Source organism: Dermacentor variabilis, chromosome 10, assembly GCF_050947875.1.
Source record: "Dermacentor variabilis isolate Ectoservices chromosome 10, ASM5094787v1, whole genome shotgun sequence".
Taxonomy (NCBI): Eukaryota; Metazoa; Arthropoda; class Arachnida; order Ixodida; family Ixodidae; genus Dermacentor; species Dermacentor variabilis.
In genome coordinates this window covers 101205077-101225316 of record NC_134577.1, presented here as the reverse complement: position 1 = coordinate 101225316, position 20240 = coordinate 101205077, and the positions used below count along the sequence as shown (strand labels likewise).

Here is a 20240-nt window from a genome sequence, read left to right as displayed (position 1 = left end):
GGTGCAGGATCTCCAGGGCACCCAAGTGTAGCGGGGGGATCGAATCTGCAAACCGGCCGGCCCGTTGGTTCGGGCCGCGGAGGCCGAAGCATACCACGGGGTGTTTGCATAAAAAAAATTACTTCCTGCTGTCGCGGACAGCCAATCTTATATACCCGTGGCACGCGCAGGCCTCGGTGATCCCCAACCCAAGAACCAGTCCGGGTTCTAGCTTTGGTGTCCCCGTTGCAGCTTTGCTGTCCTGGAGGGGCCGTCAATAATGCTAAATAATGGCACGTTGCTTCAATTAGTAAAAAACACAATTGTATCAATAGAATTACGTCCTGCGGCCAACTTGCGACGCTAAGTTCAGTACAACCGCACGCCGCGACTGCCGGCACGTCTAGAGACAAATGCACACAACACCGCTAAGAAGCTCCTCCGTAGTGCCTAGGCAGAGTCATATATTCAAGAAGCAAAAGCCCCCACATTTCCTCAATCGTATCCGCTCTTACTAACGAATGCGCGCAAACGTCTGGTGTCTCCGCAAGTGCTACGCCCCGCTGTACCTACCAGCAATTCACAATACGCGGTCAACTCTGCGCATCTCCGCCTACCTTCCTGCTCCGCGACGTTTTGCCTCGTTACTCCATTCCGGCTTCGCTCAACGTTACCTACACATTTTTCTAGGTGTGGTTAATTAGTAGTTTCCTCAGCGCGCGATTCTCTTCACCTAAAATCGCCTTCCTCGTTCGCTTGTTTCGCGGCTTCAGACAGACAGCGCCGATTTCAGGAGCTGGCCAATGAAGTTCGTGCGCAAAAATCAATTGCTAGAGACACTGATAACCCATGTCCTATGAGATTCAACAGGCTTATTTTAGAGCTTCACTTACAGCGCGTATATAGACAAACGGTCCGAAATAACGACGAAGACAAGCGCTATATTCGCCGTTCTTTCGGTTTCTTTGTCTATGTACGCGCTGTAAGTGAAGTTGGCTATGGAATACCAGCTAGCCCGTACCAAAGCCGTTCCACTTCAGAAGCACGTGATTATATTATCAGATGGAAGCTAATTTATTGTTTAGAGTTTGTTATGCTCCTATAGTAAAAGCAAGAGAAACTGAACCATATTCTGTAACGAACACATCGGCTGTGTAACGAATGAAACATTTATTATAAAAACATTTGCTGAAGATGTTTCTTCAATAATGGTTTTATAGGCAAGATACGTTTCGGCATCTCAGAAGCGTACTTGCGTGCAGCGATAGATTTGTTTGTTACGGAGAAATTTGATAGTACCGAATACATGATCGTTACACAATTTTAAATATTTTTTTTTATTTCGCAGGAACTATGCGGTGGCTAAAACAACTTGCGAACTTGTTCAGCGTTTTACTAGTGTGACTAGTGTGAGCATGCGATTATTCGAAATTTACGAATAAACAATTAATATAGTTCCACTCAATTTGAGTTGTTCCTGGGATTGAATAGTTGCTTGTAGATTTGGGCATCCAATCGAAAAGCGGCCACACGCAGACACACAGCAGTTAAGTGTTCGAATTGAGGTTAACCTTACCAGTCCACCCGCTTGTCCAGTCTATCTCGTCCGTCCTGTCATTATGTGGCGGAGATCTAGACTGTTGTTATCGCTAGACTGTTGTCAGCAAAATTGTCGTCCTGTGGTTCGTCATTACCGTAGAGTGAGGGAAATAAAACTACTCACTCCGGTATAGCCTGGATCAGAATTCGAACTGATGCTAGTCAAGCCTTTCGTATTTCAGAGTAGAGCGCGCTAACTACCGATCGGTTGACCAAGTTTTTCTTTTTCATAATTTATGGGAACAAAAGAAAACCCTAGAAAAATACACGGTCACTGAACACAGCTCAGAAATGACTCAACGCCAGTGCTGGGCATTTAGTGTAACATTTTCCTCCCCATGTAGACTTATTAGCAGTGGCAGCTGTTTATAAATTTTGGGGGCCACAACGGGCAATACTTTTGCAAGAGCATGAGATTGTGTGCATCATATAAAAATTATTCCTGTCAAGTGGCGGTGTGCTTACATGTAATTCCTTGTTAGCATCCTCGTAGAATTAGACTCTGCGATACAAGAAAGGCTCATACAACAATGATTCTTCAAACCTAGCGCATATTTACAATACAGGATGCGCCTAAAGTAAGCTTGCTTACTTCAAAGCATCGACAACGTCAAGGCAAACACGACGCCAAAGCAAATACACGAATACACAACGTAGTTTCCATAGTGGCTTACCGTATTCAGGTGTGCTAGGTGTACTGCAGGTGTACTGCAAAGTAGTACTGCGAATGTAGAGAGTAATTGAAATTGCTAAAACCTTGTAGATGGCAATATATCATTTTGCTCATGGCACCAGATGTAGTGTGCTTCAAAGTCCCTGACCAGCACCCAGACATTCAAAATTATTCATAGAAACTTGAAAGCATGACGCCTTTACCAAAGCAACCACATCCTCTCTTGCAGCGCTGCTATTGATTTACGAAAATTTTAATTTCGAATATGGTGTAGGGAGGCTTGAAACATTAAGGACACCCAATATGCAAAGGTACAGTGACGTCGGGCAGGTATACGCTCGGACGTTGTCCTACTCAACATGAAAACAAAGAAATGTGACTGTCTCACAAGAAGTAAACAAAAATAAACACGTTGAACAAAATATGTTTGAATCAAATATATGGTCGCGCTGTTGTGGCGGTGAAGAACACAGTAGCAAAACTTGAATTACGATACGAACTCCATGCCACAAACGAAAGTGACACTCTAAGCACAAAGATGGCGGAAAGGGCAGCCAGCGATAGTCGTAATCGGATCAGTTGGTCAAGCGCGTTGGCTTTTTTTATTGCTACGTTGTAGTTTGTGCCTCTAAGGAAAGATGTGAGGAGAAGATGAGGGGACGGTGACCTTATTCAGTAGTTTTGATCTGCCCTTCGTCTTCTCTCGGGTATCGAGTTACGCATTATCCCCTGTATACATACCTCCTACAAAGATTCTTCAACGTAATAATATATGATTGGTCGATGGTTACAGCGCTATCACTGGTGGTCGGATCACTGCAGAATTCCAGTCGCGCAAACAATTAGGCTACACACGGTTCTTTGACAAAAGAGAACGGATAAAACCACCGCTAACCCTTGAGAATCTTCCGATACATGTAGGCGCGTCGTGCATCGAACGATTACGCGTAACATTTGTTCTTGGGTGAAAAAGTGGTCACCGCGAAAAGACAAATAAGTACACGTGTCAATGATCGCCTCTTAAAAAGCATCGTTCCGATGCTGCAAAACACGAAAAGGAAAAGGAAAATACCCGCAGTAAAAGATAAACAAACAAAGAAACAAAGTCACAAAGTTTGCAAGAGGACGTTGAAAGGTATAAGATGCACCACGTGGACGACTTTAGCTTATGCGCGGCGCCGCTGCAATTGAGTAAAGTTGACTGGCACAGCCTCATAGTCCAGTGCGCCAGTAGGTCAGCTGACCTTCTAGGATCTGAAATAGCGTCGCGAATGTTTCTAAATCTTCGTTGGTGCATCGGGGCACAAACCCAAACACGGCCACAAGGCTGGTATTCCACGTAGCGTCGTCGAAGGTTGTAGTGCCGGCTGTCCGTCATTTGCAGGCTCTTGATGCGCAGGCGGGTAAGTTGCATTGCTCCTTCGGCGCGCCGCTGATTGGCGATGATGTCTAGATTCTCTTCAACGATAACGTCGGGTTCCTTCCGTGAAAGTCTTGAGTGCCGAGATCAGCGTTCGTTCTTGCATTGTTGCACTACCGTGTTATAATGAAACGTTACGTAGAGAAAGACCGTATCTTAGGTTTTGTGTTTGACGGCGACGTACATTAGTGATAACATGTCGGTGAGGCTCTTACTCAGGCGCCACGTGAGGCCATGTGCGGGTGATAGGCTGTTTCCCTGAGGTAGATTTTCTGGCTGTATTGCAGGATCGCTTGAATAAGCTTCAACGTAAAATCTCCGTCGCTAATGAGGACTTCTGGAGCGCCATGTCGTAAGATGATGCACTCACTGAAACATTCCGGCACTTTCCTAGCGGTCAATTTGTGTAGGAGTGGTGTCAGGGACAGAGGGTCGTGCGCATATAACGGTACTATGTTGCCCAACGTGATACCTTCGTAAAGGAGCTGTGGCGTGCGTCCAAAGTTCAGAATAGGCATACGTGCCCGGTTCGCGGAAACAGTCACAACTGAGTGAGGAACAGCTACATGCCCTGTAAAAAGAGTGTCTAGAGAAGGAGGGATCACGTCGTCGCGGTGAAAAACTGTGGGATGTGAGTAGAGTGTGACATACGTCGCAGTAACCGGCCGAAGGTGAACAGCCTCGGAGACACATCAACGGCGTGGTGACATGGTGGTGCGATCGGGCACAAAGGGAAGTTCGAAATGTAGAAGGCCAGAAGAGCAGTCCATGAGGACAGAATGGGCAATCAAGAAGTCATGGTCGAGGATGACTTCATGTGTATTCTGGTGCAGAACAGCAAATGGAAGTAAGGTCTAGTGGCTAGTGAAACTCGCACGCGCAGTTCACTTGCCAACGACGCAACGTGTACCGCCTTCGGCAACACGAACGGCAGGTGACGCCGCGAACGTTATAACCCAGCGGAGGCAACAAGAAAGGCGAGCACTCATAGCGGGTAATTGTGCTTACGTGTCTATCAGCACAGAAACAGGCACGGCGTCCACTTGTATGTCCAAAAGATTTTGTCTGGTAGCCAAGGTCAACAGAGGATTTGCGCGTAGGCAAGTCAAGGCAGCATTACCTTGGGCAGATGCACTGGACAGTCTTCCGAAAAAAGACAGCGAAGGTATGGCAGTGAGCGAGAACGCCGCTTCTGTGTGGACGGCGAGTGGCGGCCGCAGCGTGGAGTCAGAGCGGCAACATTATACTGAGGCGAATCATCGCGGGTGTGAAAGGGCGAGGATCGTTTTTATCCGGGTGCTAAGTGTAAGCGGGACGAAGACAAGAAAGCTGACTATAGCGACAAAGGCGGCAAATATAACCTATGCCATGTCACATAAAGCATATTGGCTTGTCATCATGAGTGCGCCACTGACGTGGGTGGCAGTATCCGAGATAGGTCAGTTGTGGACGGGCAGGTCTAAAGGAATTGCCGACCGTAGGATTACTTACAGTGCAGATGGGACGGCTGCCTGCGTTCGCTAACTCTTCGCGCTAGAATAAAAGATACCAGCTTGAATCAAAGATACTGCTAATGGGGCATCGTAGCAAGAACGAGCCTGAGGAAGTGAAGACGCTGCTTCAAATTCGGCTCGGACAAGACGCAGCAAGTTTTCGGGACCAGGCGGCAGGACGTCTTCGCACGATGAGGTAGCGGCGGTATTAGGAGGCCGAACTAATTGTTGTGCGACACGATGACGGATGTTTGCTTCTTCGAAACGGCGACACCCTTATATTGTCGTCGATTGTTTAGCAGTCCTTATACAAGAGTAAATAAAAGCGTCGTCGGCGATGCCTTTATAAATGTGGCTGACTTTGTCAGCTTCAGGCATCTTGTTGCGAGCAGGTGACAGAGTTCTAATACATCGTGAAGGTACACAACGGGTAGTTCTTTATATGTTTGGGCGCGCGAGGAAAGTTCCTTCTGGCGGCTCGCTGGCGCCGCAATGGCTTCCGAAATAGTTCCTGCAGTGTTTGCTGGGACGTGTCCCAACTGGTCATTTGCTCCTCGTGTGTTTGGAACCGAACACGAGTTGTTTCCTTGAGGCAATAGGTGAACATAGCCAGCATTATAGTTTGGTCCCACCAAACTCTTGCTGGTTCGTCCGTGTTCGATTAGCCAGTCTTCGACGTCCATGGCGTCAGTGCCGGAGAAGAAGCCAGAGTTTCGGGAAGAGAGAGAGAGAAAGAGAAGTTTAATGATAGGAAATGCAGAGAGGTCGGCCTGAGGTATATTCCTCTACCTAGCTACTTGGCGTTAGGGGAGGGAAAGAGGGAAGAAAGAAGCGCTTGATGGGTGACGATGACGAGAGAAGCACGTAAAACATATGGCAAGCAATTTGGCATGCTCATGGCCTACAGTCCAAGCCCGTACTCTTTAAAAAGTTTAGTAATGCCTGGATGACCTTGAAACTTGACTGTGCGTCAGTCCAAGGGCCTGAAATAACCTCCTCCGACAATGGTGGGCTGTCGAGACGCGTAAGGTCATTGTTCAACTTTTCACCTTCTTCCACGTACTTAGGGCAGTCACAAGGCACATGACCTATAGTCTCATTCACATTGCACAACTCACAGTCTGGAAACTCAGTGCGTCGCATGAGGTGCACGTATCCGCGCCTAAACGCCACCCCCAGCCTTACTCTGTGCAGAAGACTCGCACAGCTGCGTTGAATTTTTGCTGGTAGCCTAAATTTCATGGTAGGGTCCAATCTCTGGAGTCGTCTCTCGCTATCATCCGGATTGTCCCAGCGCATTTCTGTCAATTTTCGGATGACACTGGAGAGGAGGCAGTTGGCGTCCACTCTGGAAAATGGAATTACAAGCAGTGACTCTGGCTCTTCGCGTGCTTTCTTCACTTCGGCATCGGCCAGTTCATTGCCTTGTATGCCACAGTGACTGGGTATCCACTTAAATGTGATGTGGTGGCCGTTTTCTAGCGCTGAAGTGTAGAGCTCGGCACTTTGAAGAGCCAACACTCTGTAAGCGCTTTTTTTCAACGCAACTATAAGTAGCTGAAGAGCCGATTTTGCTTCACTCAAGACTTTCCATAATTGAGGAGGCTGTCGCGAGATATGTTGAACGACCTCTCTGATTGCCACTAGTTCCGAAGATGTTGAAGTCGTCTTGTTTCGCAGATGAAACCGTCGAATGTATTGATGCGCAGGCACGACGAAAGCCGCACCAGGCGCATACCATGAGACCGATCCGTATGTGTACACATTCACCGAGGAGTCATATTCATTCGACATATATTCAACTAGTAAATGTCGGAGGCCCATGGTAGGTATTCGCAATTTTTTTTAGAAATTCAGGGAATGGATAGACGTACCCGTATTTTGCACGTTACCCATGGGGGCATACGTGGAAGGCCAGCAGGGGCAAAGTATGATGGTATGGCAGATTCCTGGCATTTATTGACTCTTTAAAAAGTGGAGTCTGGCTGTATGTCGGGAAGCGTCCATAAGGGGTAGTGGCCATGACGGCACAGCAGTCGCAGGATGAGAGTCTCGAAGTTGGGTGAACACAATAGGTGCTGGGATATCCGAAGCCAAAGCAGTGGACCTCTCAGTCGACATCGTTTATTGGTCGACAACATGTCGGCTGCGAAGCTGTCTGATGGTCTCGAGATGTACCCGGCAACTCCAGCTAGATCATACGGGGAGCTTTACTGAAAAGGGGATGTATTTACACTGTGTACAAGGAGACTAAAAGTGGGGCAGCAACAACAAATATGCGGACAATAGACCTCACTTGGTCTTTCGCTTGTCCATGCTACACTTCAGCATATTCTTCTATATCTGCTGGACAACTGCCTCATGATATTCTTCTTCCTCTTAGTGCTTATTTCACAGCAGTTATGAGTGTTGTGCTTATTTATGCCGTAGTGCTTGCCTACTATATGAACCGACCGTTTGTACATTGTCGATAAGGGCGTGCGCCTTCAGCCAACTTACCATACTGGCTGTTGTGGTATTTACCCTACGATTAAAATACACAATTCATTTAGATTGAAGACCTTTTGTGCTGAATTTATTCCAATTCAACTTGTAGAGCCATTGCCAGTGGTAACGGCTGATGCGCACCATCAATCCTTCACAGCTCCTTTACATTTTGAAATAAAGTGCACGAGACTATACTTCCGTTCTCTCACAATTTTGTGCTTCTCCTATATGCAGGCCTGGTCGCAATAATTGGACTATTTGGCAAACCTGAAAGCTTCATGTTCGAAGGCTGTGGCTCTTTAGACAAAAAAGTGCGAAAGAAGTGAATACGTTAATGAGCTGCAGGACCGTTCTCTCTTTCTTTTTCCGAGATCTCAGGAAAAGCGTAAATTTATTCCGTTTCATTAGGAATAACTGCTACCACCGACGTGCTAACAAGATGCCTACTGCTGAACTACGACATTGCAGGTTAATCTCGCTTTCTTTCCAGCATCCTTCTCTAAACGTTCTTCAAAAAAAGAATGCATACTTCTATGAATGCCTCTTTGAAAAAGATCATGTACTGCATCAAAGTGATGAAAGTATTTCCCCACAAGATATAGAAACGCGTTCACGTTAGACATACACGAAGTAGAGCATTCTTGACAAGAAAAGAAGTTGGCGGAGAGAATAGTTTTTTACACATTACAAAATTCAGCTTTTTTCAGGACATGGGGTTCAAGAACGTGAATAACACTGGGCAAATACTCATCACTGCTGCCCTTGCGTAAATCCAATTATTGCTTATGTTATCAGTAATTATGGTGGCAGTTTCATACATACAAAGGTCTACAATTGTCACAATATCAACACCAGTTGCGGAGTTGCGACAGGAGCGAAATCGAGGTAAATGATTCAAATTCTTATTGCGACTACATTATATTCCCTATGACGCGGAAAATCCGCAGTCCGGCATTATGATGCGATGCTATTAAATGCGCGTGACGAAGTAATGACACCGCATTCCCGGCGCTCGACCAGCGGCGGTCGCACGGTGGAATGCCACGGTGAACAGCCAAGGCGCAGGACGAACATTTTTGCATACACCCTAAACACAGACATGGCCCACGCCCAAAATTCGATTAAGGTGAACAAAAGTGCATTAAAGTGGAATAATGTGGACTGAGGTGGATCAAGGTGGATTAAGGTTAGTACAAATTAAAGCAAGGCTGGTTGAGGTGGAATAAGTTCGAGTTTTAATTCATAGTGATAACTTAAGTCCTCGTGCTTTCGCGTTTAAATCACGTAAGGATGGGTAAGTGTCTGTCAACTTTTTTGCCATACGTTTGCAGGTGCGCCTTGACAAAACGGCATCATGAGTACCTGGACCCTCTTTCTCATATTATTCTTTGGATATTTTGGTACAACAGCACAAGTTCGCGAACATCAAGTCTATACAAGATACTTTCCAGTGAAAATTGAACATGGTAAGCTTTTTTTGGTAAATCATTTCAGAAAACGGCGATATACGTACACGAATATTTTAACTCAAAGCATTCTTCGACTGCTTTTGGCATTTTGAGTTTGTCTCACTAAGTGTCTGTACATGCATCTATCTACTGTTTTAAGCCGATTCACTGGGCCTAGTACACGAGCCTAGGGGTTTAGGCATGTATCTCTCGTATTATTGATGCTGTCTTGGTCGCTTCAATAATTGAGTATATATCAGGCACTTCATGACACCACATGTATGCATATTATGAAAGCACTCGAATACATGCACATAGGGGCCATGACTAATGTACTAATGCTCGCGATGTCGTTGTGGTCGTCCATTTGTCCGGAAATACCCCAAGATGTGCGTGACATTATTTCTATGAGTATTACAATATTCAAATGGCATAACATGCCATGCATGTCATGTCAATAAGTGTGTGAGTTATTATGAATTACATGACTCGCGTGCTTGACATAACTTGGCTGGCTTGAAATTATATTTGGACCACTAAGTATGGGCGCGTGATCGTCATGCCGTTGTGGTATTTAGCTAAATACATGAGAATATAAATGACGTAACACAAATGGCCCTGAACACCCTGCATGACACGAACCTCACAAAGTTAACCAAAGACTTTACATGCATGTCATGACATGTGACATGTATGCATGTTACATCAATTACGCGACATGATATGAATTACACAGTTTGACATAGCATTTCGGCCTGGAGTTATATGCTCGTAGTCGTGATACCGCCGCGGTCATATCCTTAACTGCATTTATACCTGGATATAAATGACCTAACATGCGCGCATGATATTCCATGAATGAAACGGAATGACAATGCATGCCTGTCATAATGTGTATGTCACAAAATGAAGGGAACGAATAGATGAACGACATAACATTCATGTCATGACATGTCATTTTGGCCACTAGGTACGTTATCCTGGTCACGCTGCATGCTAATCATTTCTTTAACTTGGGATACATTAGCACATGCATGAGATGACCTAAACGTCAACATATCACATGCACAACATGATGATTATGACATGAGTCGCATGACTGATATTGTGTGCTAGTCACGAGATCTCATGTGAAATTCATGCACTAGATGTCGTCAATCACATGACATGGCATGAATTATATGACATGACTTGTCATGCATGTTAAAGAAAAAAGTAATTGATTTTAGTGCAACAGCCTAATTGGAATTGTATCGGTTTATAACGACCAATTGTTCTTCTACGAAAATATTTAGGAAATTACGGAATGGGATCATAGAAATTGCAATTTTTCGTCTGTTCTTTTTCTTACATCCCAGAAATACAATAAATTGAAGAAACTGGCACGCATTTAGTACCCCATCCACTGCAGCTCCTCGCCCGCTGCTAATATTCGTCGGCTATTGTTTCTGAAACAATATTCATACTAGCCGTAGTGGCGCAGTAGATTTCATGTTGCAGTGCTAAGCTAAGAGCTATAAACACCCCTGGAAAGTGCATGAGGGGCATATTAAAGGACGCCAGGTGGTCGAAATTAATTCGGGTGTCTCCCTTTATGCGAGAGCCCATATAGATGTCGTGGTTCTGAGACGACAAAATTCAGAAATACCTTTTGCCTAAAAAATCTTCACCGTCATGTTAACTTGTTTTCTCCCAAATACGCTAGAGTGACAATAAAATCTCGCTCGATATACGCGCTGGAAGAAAGGGCGCTATCGTAACGTACGTACTCATTGCGCACATGGTTGCAGTTACTGCATGCAGTGATGGTCAAGCCTGAGTGTTCTATAAAACGCAGTATTTCATTGGTGGTGCGGCTAGGAGAAGGCGCTCCCCAAAGAGAGAAACACCACTGAAAAATATCTAATACCCGAGTTGCTCGCACCGAAGCTCAAAGTGACCATCGCCTTCTAGCCATAGAGGTGCTATTGAATTTGCCGGCCGACATCTGGTTGAGCTCCTGACGGCAATTGTGTTATGTATTCTGGGGTACTCTAAATACGTAAGATGCGCGAGATTCTCTTTGCTGAAAAAGGTCGCAAAATATGTAAGGTGTTTACAATATAAGTGCATAATGTGCAGCCCTAAAATATTTGTCACTGCCTCAAAATTAAGTGATTATGATTCACGTGTTCGACAGATTGAAACGTGCTGGATTAGCGAAGGCGACCTTCTTTCTATATCGGAGAAATTAAAGATTACATTAGGTAAAAAGAAAATGGTAATAACAATTTCCAACGACTCTTGCTGTGCTAATATTGGTGGCTTTGTGCGAACGCACAGCGGCAATATAATAGAAAATCGTTAAATGAGGTATTTGGCTGAAAGGCAAACGCATTAGAAAGGGATAAGAAACATGGTCAGCTGAGCGACAAATCTTGTGCTTTACCGCCCAGCCACATTTTTTTCAACGACGCGACACACCAAGTGGCGACATTTTAGTATATTAAGAGTTTAGAAAAGAAAGTTACTTCGAAATTCGCTTTCTACAATGCACTTTATTATTCATAAAGTACAAAGATGCGTCTGAAACTGGCTGTAAGCGACACGCTGATTCTGTGACCGCGATAAAGAAACGGCGATCTACACTGACGGGTGTCTTAGGATTTGGTTAATTGCGCCTAATCAAACATGTTTCAAATTGTGCTCACCAGATGCGTTTTTGCTTCATTCCTTAGGAAAGGGTGCAAGCACTGCCGGTACTGCAGTTTCACTAAGTGCGATTCGTGAACGTTGGCAAGCGTAGAAGTAAATTCTATTACCAAAGCTTAGTCCCTTAAATCCACGAGTGAGATTTAGAAAGGAGCAATTGAAGAATACGACACACAGGTGTTAGGAAGGCATACATATAGGAGCGGCTGTGCTCGTTCACGTGAATCAATGCTCTGCTTTCATTTTTCACGGCTTTGGGGTAAATTAATAGTGTACTGAGCATTCAGGTGAATAAAGGGCTGACAACGTAGTATTTACCTTTATAAAAGCCATGTAATTTTTGTTGCCATGCTAGCATGAGCTTGTTAGTGCTCCATCATTTTTTTTCCTTCCACGAGTGCTAAAGCGAGAAAGTTTTAAGGCATAAGGTGGTCCATGTGTGTCTTTCTGATGAGAGAATCAGGCGATCCGTGATCTACTTAAGCGGGATAGATCCTGCATATTAAGATGTGATGATAAACGCAAGATTTTAGCTGTACGCACTGTTACTTTTCTAATTGAAAATTAAATAATGAAGACCTCTACAGCATTCAGTATTTATTCCTCTCCTCAGCGGACCCTAGATGAACGTGAAACGTTCTGATAGATACGTTGATCATCTTAGCCTGTATTGTAGCGATCCCAGTCCTTCTACATTATACTAAACTATCAACAGTTATGACGAGCTTTAGAGGCCTTCGAGCGAAATTTAACAAAGATTTAGCGACTTCGTCAACATACCTTAGTGACATGCTAAAAACGGTGATACCTAAGAAAAAAAATATGCACGACGCAACCGCTGTGCGCATCTTCATGTGGCTTGCATGCGGCTTGTCAAAGCATCTAATGCAAATAATATAAATGATATAATTATTGATTTTTATTTCAGGCAATTGTGTGTATGCTGGACGCCGCTTCGGCACATCTATTTATTTACAGAAACCTCAGTGCGGAAGGCATGTATGCCAACATCGTCAGAGAAGGGTGGCGATTGAGTGGTATGAAATGAAATATCCTTGCTCTTACTTTCTGAATCGCTCTGAGCATTGTCCGAATGCATCACGTAGGCGAATTGCTGCAAATTCTAATGGATAATTATAGTGTTTAGAACGCAAGGGCACCCTGGTAATAACATACGCGTATTCACTGACTCAATACTCATAACAGAAAATCTGACAAAGTCTCGACCTTCTTATTAGGTAAAGGTAGTAAATTTCTAGATAGAACTATTTACTACTGGCTCGAGCTAGTAAATAGCACTAACTTAGTACTAAACTTACCTTATCATTCGTTTGGCGTCATATTCGTTGCCTCAGTAGTGCACTTATTAACGCAGCTGAAATTTATTTACCAAGAATACATTGGCGCGTATATAGAATTTGTAAGTGATGTGTAACATGTGTGATTGTAAGATGTGTGTCAATTAGGTCCATGAAGTTGTAAAATCAAGAAAAGGGAAAATAATAATTATGAAAAGAATGAACCACATCTTTTCGTTTTATTAATCATTGCGGCGGATTCACGGCCACAAGTAGCATGTACTGAGTTGTGCGTTTTCCTGTGATAGGTTGATTCGTGCTTGCCGCCGTGTGCTGCCTGGCCGCCCATCATCAAAAACCGAAGCTCTGCATCGCCCGAAGATTATCTTGGTTCCCCAGCGAACTTCACTGAGTCTGCGTCGCCGGTATCGGAAGCAGCCCCACCTGGACCTATAGAAGGACCAGCACTGCAGCAACTCGTTGGAATTCGCGGCCACAAGCAGCATGTACTGAGTTGTGCGTTTTCCTGTCATAGGTTGACTCGTGCTTGCCGCCGCGTGCTGCCTGACCGCCCATCATCAAAAACCGAAGCTCTGCATCGCCCGAAGATTATCTTGGTTCCCCAGCGAACTTCACTGAGTCTGCGTCGCCGGTATCGGAAGCAGCCCCACCTGAACCTATAAAAGGACCAGCACTGCAGCAACTCGTTGGAATTCGCGGCCACAAGCAGCATGTACTGAGTTGTGCGTTTTCCTGTCATAGGAAGGCCATAATTGTGAGTTGTTCGTTTAGACCTGAGGGATTTTTTTGGCCGTTGATCCCACGTGTATGTGCCTTTTTTGATGTTCAAATGGATGTGGGATCTATGCACATACCGCGCATGCATTGGTTTGTTTGCATGCCGCAGTCACAGTGGGGTTGAACTTTTACATGACAGCTCGTACTTTATTCGCGCGCTTAGCCCCAGACCCTCTTAGACATTGCTGTGCATTTGTCTCGCTCTGCTCTTGGGTCGAGCTGGAGACGTGGAGAGTAATCCCGGGCCGAAGATTGAGGACGTACTGACCTTTCTGAAAGAGTTTCGTGAAGAAATTTCATCCGATTTAAAACAAGCTAACGACCAAATTGCAAGCTTAAATACCCGGGTCACCGCCATTGAAAAAAAAAATTAGTGGCGTACCGGAAATCAAAAAGCACTTTGACGCTGTCCAGAATTCAGTTCATGAAGTTAAGACAAACATATCTAAAGCAAATGAAGAGCTCGTCGATGTTGTGGACGACATAAGTAACAGAATGAGGCGCAACAACCTTATAATCAAGGATATACCCGAAGAGGGCCATGACGGATACGCCGATTCCGAAGCCATTGTGAAGAAATTTTGTTCCACTCACTTGAAGATCAACGTTGGAGACATTGAGCGTGGTCACCGTATTGGTCAGCGCCGTCACGGTTTTCCACCGTCCTATTATAATTTAATTCTTCAAGTTTAAATCTAAAACAGAAGTCCTACAAAATGCCCATAAACTGAAAAATCTCGAGTCCCCTAAAGTGTGGATAGAAGACTTTTCGCCTAAAGTACAGTTGGCTCGTACGAAGTTGCGCGAGTTTGCTAAGAGCAATCGTGAAGGAAACGAACGTTTTTCTATTCGTTTTATGTCTCTACGTTTTAAAGATTCTGTTCACCGGTTCGATTCAGTCACTAATAGTGTTGTACAGGTAGCTGCAAGGAACCAACCTTCCAGTAATTCACGAAAAACAACTGAGAGGCGTAAGCTTATGTCCGTACACGCAGTCTCATTGCTCTGGGCAAATTTCCGCAGCGTTTTTCATAAAATTGATGCACTGAAAACGCTATTACATTCTTGCACCACAGATATAGTAATAGGTACGGAAACGTGGTTTTCCAATGACATCACTAAGAGTGAACTTGCACTTGACCCATCTTTTGTAATCTTGAGAAAGGACCGGGAAGGCTTCCAAGGAGGCGGAGTTATAGTGGTCTTTAAGGATTCTTGAAATAGTGTGGGTCTCTGCACGTATCGGACATGCGCAATGTGTCATTGGTGCATGCTATTGTCCACCTTATAGCCGTTTGGAATTTTTTCAATGATGCTTTACAACAGGTCTTATCCCAGTTCCCAAAATGCATACTAATATTAGGGGGTGACTTTATTTACCCAAGTATCGAGTGGTCAACCTCTTCCTTAAAGGAAAATTGCAACAGATCTGAGTGTCTTCATTTTCTACAAATCTTGTATTTTCATCACTTAACTCAAGTCGTGCGCGAACCAAATCGGGGTAAACAAATTACTAGAAACCATTTTAACAAATCGTCCAGACCTTGCAGCGACACATGTGCTAGAACCATTAAGTGATCACAGGGTGCTGCAATGTTCCTTTTCATTGAAACCTGCCAAGAAATATGCAGCGAAAAAATACATTCTCAACTACGCACGCGCCGACACTGGCAGAATGATTGATATGTTAGCCTCATTTCCAGCAGACTTTGCAAACAATTTTCAAAACAGAACGCTAGATGATAACTGGAGCTTGTTCCGCGATAAACTCACAGAAGTTGAAACTACATGCACACCAAGAAGGACTATCAGCTCAAGGCAGAACGATCCGTGGTTTAAACGCGAAGTGAAGAAGTGTATAAACAAGAAAAAAAGAGCGTTCAGAAAAGCTGCCCGAACAAATGCTTCAGAAGACTGGCAAAATTACAAAACCATAGCGCGCCATACAGAAACTACAATTGTGGAAGCTAAACACAAGTTTTTAATTGCACCCTTCCCAATATGATAAGAACTGATCCGAAAAAGTTTTGGCAAGTAGTTAACCCAAAAGCAAATCACACTGCTCCCTTACTACTTTCCGAAAACGGAGCATTGCTTAACACAAAAGATAGCACTGAGCTATTTAACAAATGCTTCTCTGCAGTTTTTACTAACGAACTGCTACTTGATAACACTCACATACTTGAAGAACCATCTATCCGATTCCCCTTTTCTTCCATCATAATACCGGAACATGGTGTCTCTCACGCCATTGACAGACTTCCTCATAAAACCAGCCCAGGTCCTGATGGTATAAGTGCTAAAATTCGAAAATTAACCTCGCACTACTCTTCAGTTTTGTTATCTCTAATATTTCAGCAATCACTCGATACAGGTGCCTACCGGAAGATTGGAAATCAGCATTAGTGATACCGGTATTTAAATCTTGTGATACAGCAGACCCTAATAATTACAGACCTATATCACTGACATCTATCTGCTGCAAGTTTCTAGAATACATCCCATAGTCTCACATTATAGCCTATCTTAACGATAATAACCTGCTCCTCAATAACCAACATGGCTTTCGCCGAAATCTCTCATGTCAGACGCAACTTTATGAACTTGTAACAGATATTCACATTTCTTTGCAAAGATTGATTAGAACAGACACCATTTTTATTGACTTTTCTAAAGCTTTCGACCGAGTACCTCATAATCGACTAAAACTGAAAGTTAGAAACCTACAACTTGACTACAACACGACACGATGGATTGAGGAGTTCCTAACGAACCGATTTCAAGTAATCAGTCTCAACAGCTGTTTTTCTAAACGCACTCACGTAATTTCGGGAGTTCCTCAAGGATCCATCCTTGGGCCACTGCTATTTTCAATATACATAAATTACAGCGCAACTAATATTACCTCACAAATACGTCTCTTCGTAGATGACTACGTCTTGTATAATGAAATAAGCTGCACTGCCGACATCTTTGTGCTGCAATCTGATTTAACAAAACTAACTGACTGGTGTGACACATGGCAGATGGAAAATGACATAGCCAAAATTAAACACGCAAAATTTGGTTTGATAAATCGACCTACCTCTGACCAATATACAATACGCGGTATTACTGTTGACTCAGTATCTTCAATCAAGTACTTGGGTGTCCTGTTTACCTCCAATTTAAGCTGGAATGCTCACATTGAACACATCACCCCAAAGGCATGCAAAAAACTTGGTTAACTGAAACGTCACTTACACCTTGCTAACACAGATACCAGACTTCGCGCATATAGTTCTCTTATCAGGCCTTCTTTAGAATATGCGTCAATAATTGGACACCCCCATCACTCTAATCTCTCAAACATAATCGAATCAGTTTAAAATAAAGCTGCGCGGTTCATTCTAACTTCATAATCTCGATATCAAAATGTGTCCGCCTTAAAGAAATTACTTAATCTCCCTTCACTTGACATGCGCAGGAAATTGTCACGGTTGACCTTCTTCCATAGCCTTTACCACAGCAACATTGCATTCGCTCGAGCCCATATTCTTCCCGCTCCCCACATCTCTACCAACAGAGACCATGTTCATAAAGTAAAACATATATTTGCCAGGACTAACGCTTATGAAAATTCGCCTCTAGTTTTATCTATTGCCGAATGGAACTCGCTACCTGCAAACATTGTCTCGCTAACGGAATCATCATCATTTCGGGCAGCACTGGCAGCACTTTGAGGCAACCTTTTTGGAGTGTGTCAACCTGTCCGACGCCACATTTCCTTGAATATTTACGTAAACAGTGTTTTCAAGTGCTTGGCATTGTATAAAATTCATGCCGTTTCATCTGATATGTATCTGTGCAGGCTGTTTACCTAAATCATTATTCCATTGTATCCTTAAACTCGTGTTCTGATGGGTACTGATTGTTTGCATCGCATTTTAGGTGCTTATGCGTGTTTCACGCTACTAAACATTGTATAAACTTCGTCACCCTTTCCTTTTTTCTTTCTTTCTTTTCTTTTTTTATTTGCTTCTGCTAGATGCTTTTTATGGTTCCTAATGGTATGGTATGAAGAACTTTATTGAGGTCCTGAGGGATCAGTCTGGGACTGATGCGGGCCGCTCCCACGTCGGTACAGAGAGGCCGAGCCCCTCTGCCATCACACGGGCCCTCTGGACAGCCCTGAGTTGGTCCGCTAGCACTTCACTGTGCAGCATTCGCTGCCACCACTGTTCACCTGTCTTCATATATTTACATTGTACAGATTTCACTCATGCTTGAACTTTTCCGTTCCCCCCCCCCCATGTAATGCCCTAACGGGCCCTTAGGGTACTCAAATAAAAAAAATATTGTATTACGCATTATTTACCAGGAACATCATGGCACAACAACTCCAGATAAGAGTCTAAGACATAGCGTCATGAAGCTATAGTAAACAAGAACAAACGTACAAAAGACTCACAAACATGCAATGAGCACAACGTACTCTGAGAGCAATTACAAAGGTGTAATATTAGTTTGGGGACGCATGTTGCATCGTTATACAACTGCTTATTTAGATAAGGAACGGAAGTATTGTACGCAAATTTCTACAGCCTGCTGTCTACATATAGGTGTGTTGCGACGTCGCACATAACAATCAATCCAACATAATGAAAGATATCATATTCTTTTTTCTATGCTTTGCATGTGACTATCCCAATCACGGCCTATCACACCACAGCCGCATGTAAAAATTGCTAAGAATACTCTCTATTTTGTAACGGCCGCCCCCTGCTAGCCAATGGCTAGTAGAAAATTAGTGAGAAGGTCATAATATACACAGTTATTCCCACAGGGTCGTCTGCGTAAGCAGGCGTTTGGTGTGTTACGACACAACCTACCCGAGCACATGAGGATTGGACCCTCTCGCGTGTAGCCGTGCGCGGCTTAGCCATGTCCGGGGTAAGGAGGATCCTGGGGGTTGAGCCAATGCCGGGTGTACGGACCTTTAAGTCCCCCCGCCGGAGGCAACACACCTCTTTGGCCTCTGCTTCACGTAGACGGACCCTCCAGAATGACCCACCTGGGGGAAATCGGCAGTCGCCTATTCTTTTTCCTGCCTCTCTCTCCTGAAATCTTCGTCTTTATCTCTCACTTTTTGACCTTTCCTGTCTTGTTCTCCCTTCCATTTACTTCATTTCTCCACGGCGGCAAGGGTTAACCTTGTGTGGCTATTTACCTTGGGCACACCATATTTGGTTATAGTGACGGCATACGACTGACGTCGTGCGAACTTGTAGACAAGCTCTGCCGCTTCCCCGCGTTGGGCTCCGTGGTGGGCGGTCGGCGCTGTTGCCGAACATACACATTTTTCTCATGGCAGCGCTAGCCTGTATTCTCTACGATCGGCTTCTGAAAAGATGCCGCACCGAAGCAACGTTCCAGTTCACTTCACGGAGCAACGCTCCATCATTTCCCAAGTTCTATGTACTGCATAGCGAAAACAACGTACCAGTGAGGAAGCTCTCTCCATTTCTAGTGGTCAAGTGTCTAAAAGAAAAAATTGGATCTTCATACAAAGCCTCAAAAATGTCTAGCGGGGACCTCCTCCTATAACTAAATGACAAAAAACAAGCGGAAAAGCTCACAGAACTTACCAGTATTGGTAACGCAACAGTGACAATTTCACCGCACAGAACACCTAATACAAGCAGGGGTGTGACATCAGAGGATGACTTTATTGGCTTGAGCAACGAAGAACTATTGGAAGGTTTCCAGAAGCATAATGTTACTAAAGTCAAAATAATTGTCATCCGCAAGAACGACCAAGAAATCTCCACAAAACATGTTATACTCACCTTCGGAACAAGTGTAATGCCTACCTTGCTGGATGCAGGTTATGTAAAGGTAACTTTAGACCATATATCCCGAACCCCAGACGATGTTTTGAATGCCAAAGGTTTGGACATACTTCGCTTGCATGTCGTGGACGAAAAACTTGTGCTAAGTGCAGTTCCAACGATCACCAAACTGACATTTGCACCTCTTTCCCACTTTGTGTTAACTGCAAGGGAGGTCATCCAGCTTATTCACGGTCCTACCCTTGCTGGAAAAGGTAAAAGAAGTAATTGCACTAACTGTCAAAGAAAAAATCTCGTTCTATGAAGCCAGAAAGCGGCTATCGTACGATCCGCGAAGAAGCTATGCCTACGTGACGAAGGTGGGGTCATCGTCACAGGGGCCTGAGGAGTCCTGCGAGTCCACGCAAAGTGGTTCTGTAGTGATGCCTCCCGCCCCCGTGGTGGAAGCGGCCAGTGCTGTTCCATCATCTTCGGAGGCCCTGCAGACACCAGTCCCGCAGGGCTCTAAGATCAAACGAACCCC

At 44.3% G+C, this 20240-nt stretch overlaps 1 long non-coding RNA gene across 2 annotated transcripts in view; it reads left to right on the top strand.

The window, feature by feature from the left end:
- Positions 1 to 20240, top strand: part of LOC142560856 (uncharacterized) — a 63599-nt gene that overhangs the window by 15473 nt on the left and 27886 nt on the right. The window contains exons 2-3 of one of the 2 annotated variants that reach the window (XR_012823449.1): positions 8983 to 9117; positions 12719 to 12827. This is a non-coding gene — a long non-coding RNA (uncharacterized LOC142560856). The remainder of the gene's footprint in view (positions 1 to 8982; positions 9118 to 12718; positions 12828 to 20240) is intronic. The other variant, XR_012823450.1, reaches the window with a different exon arrangement.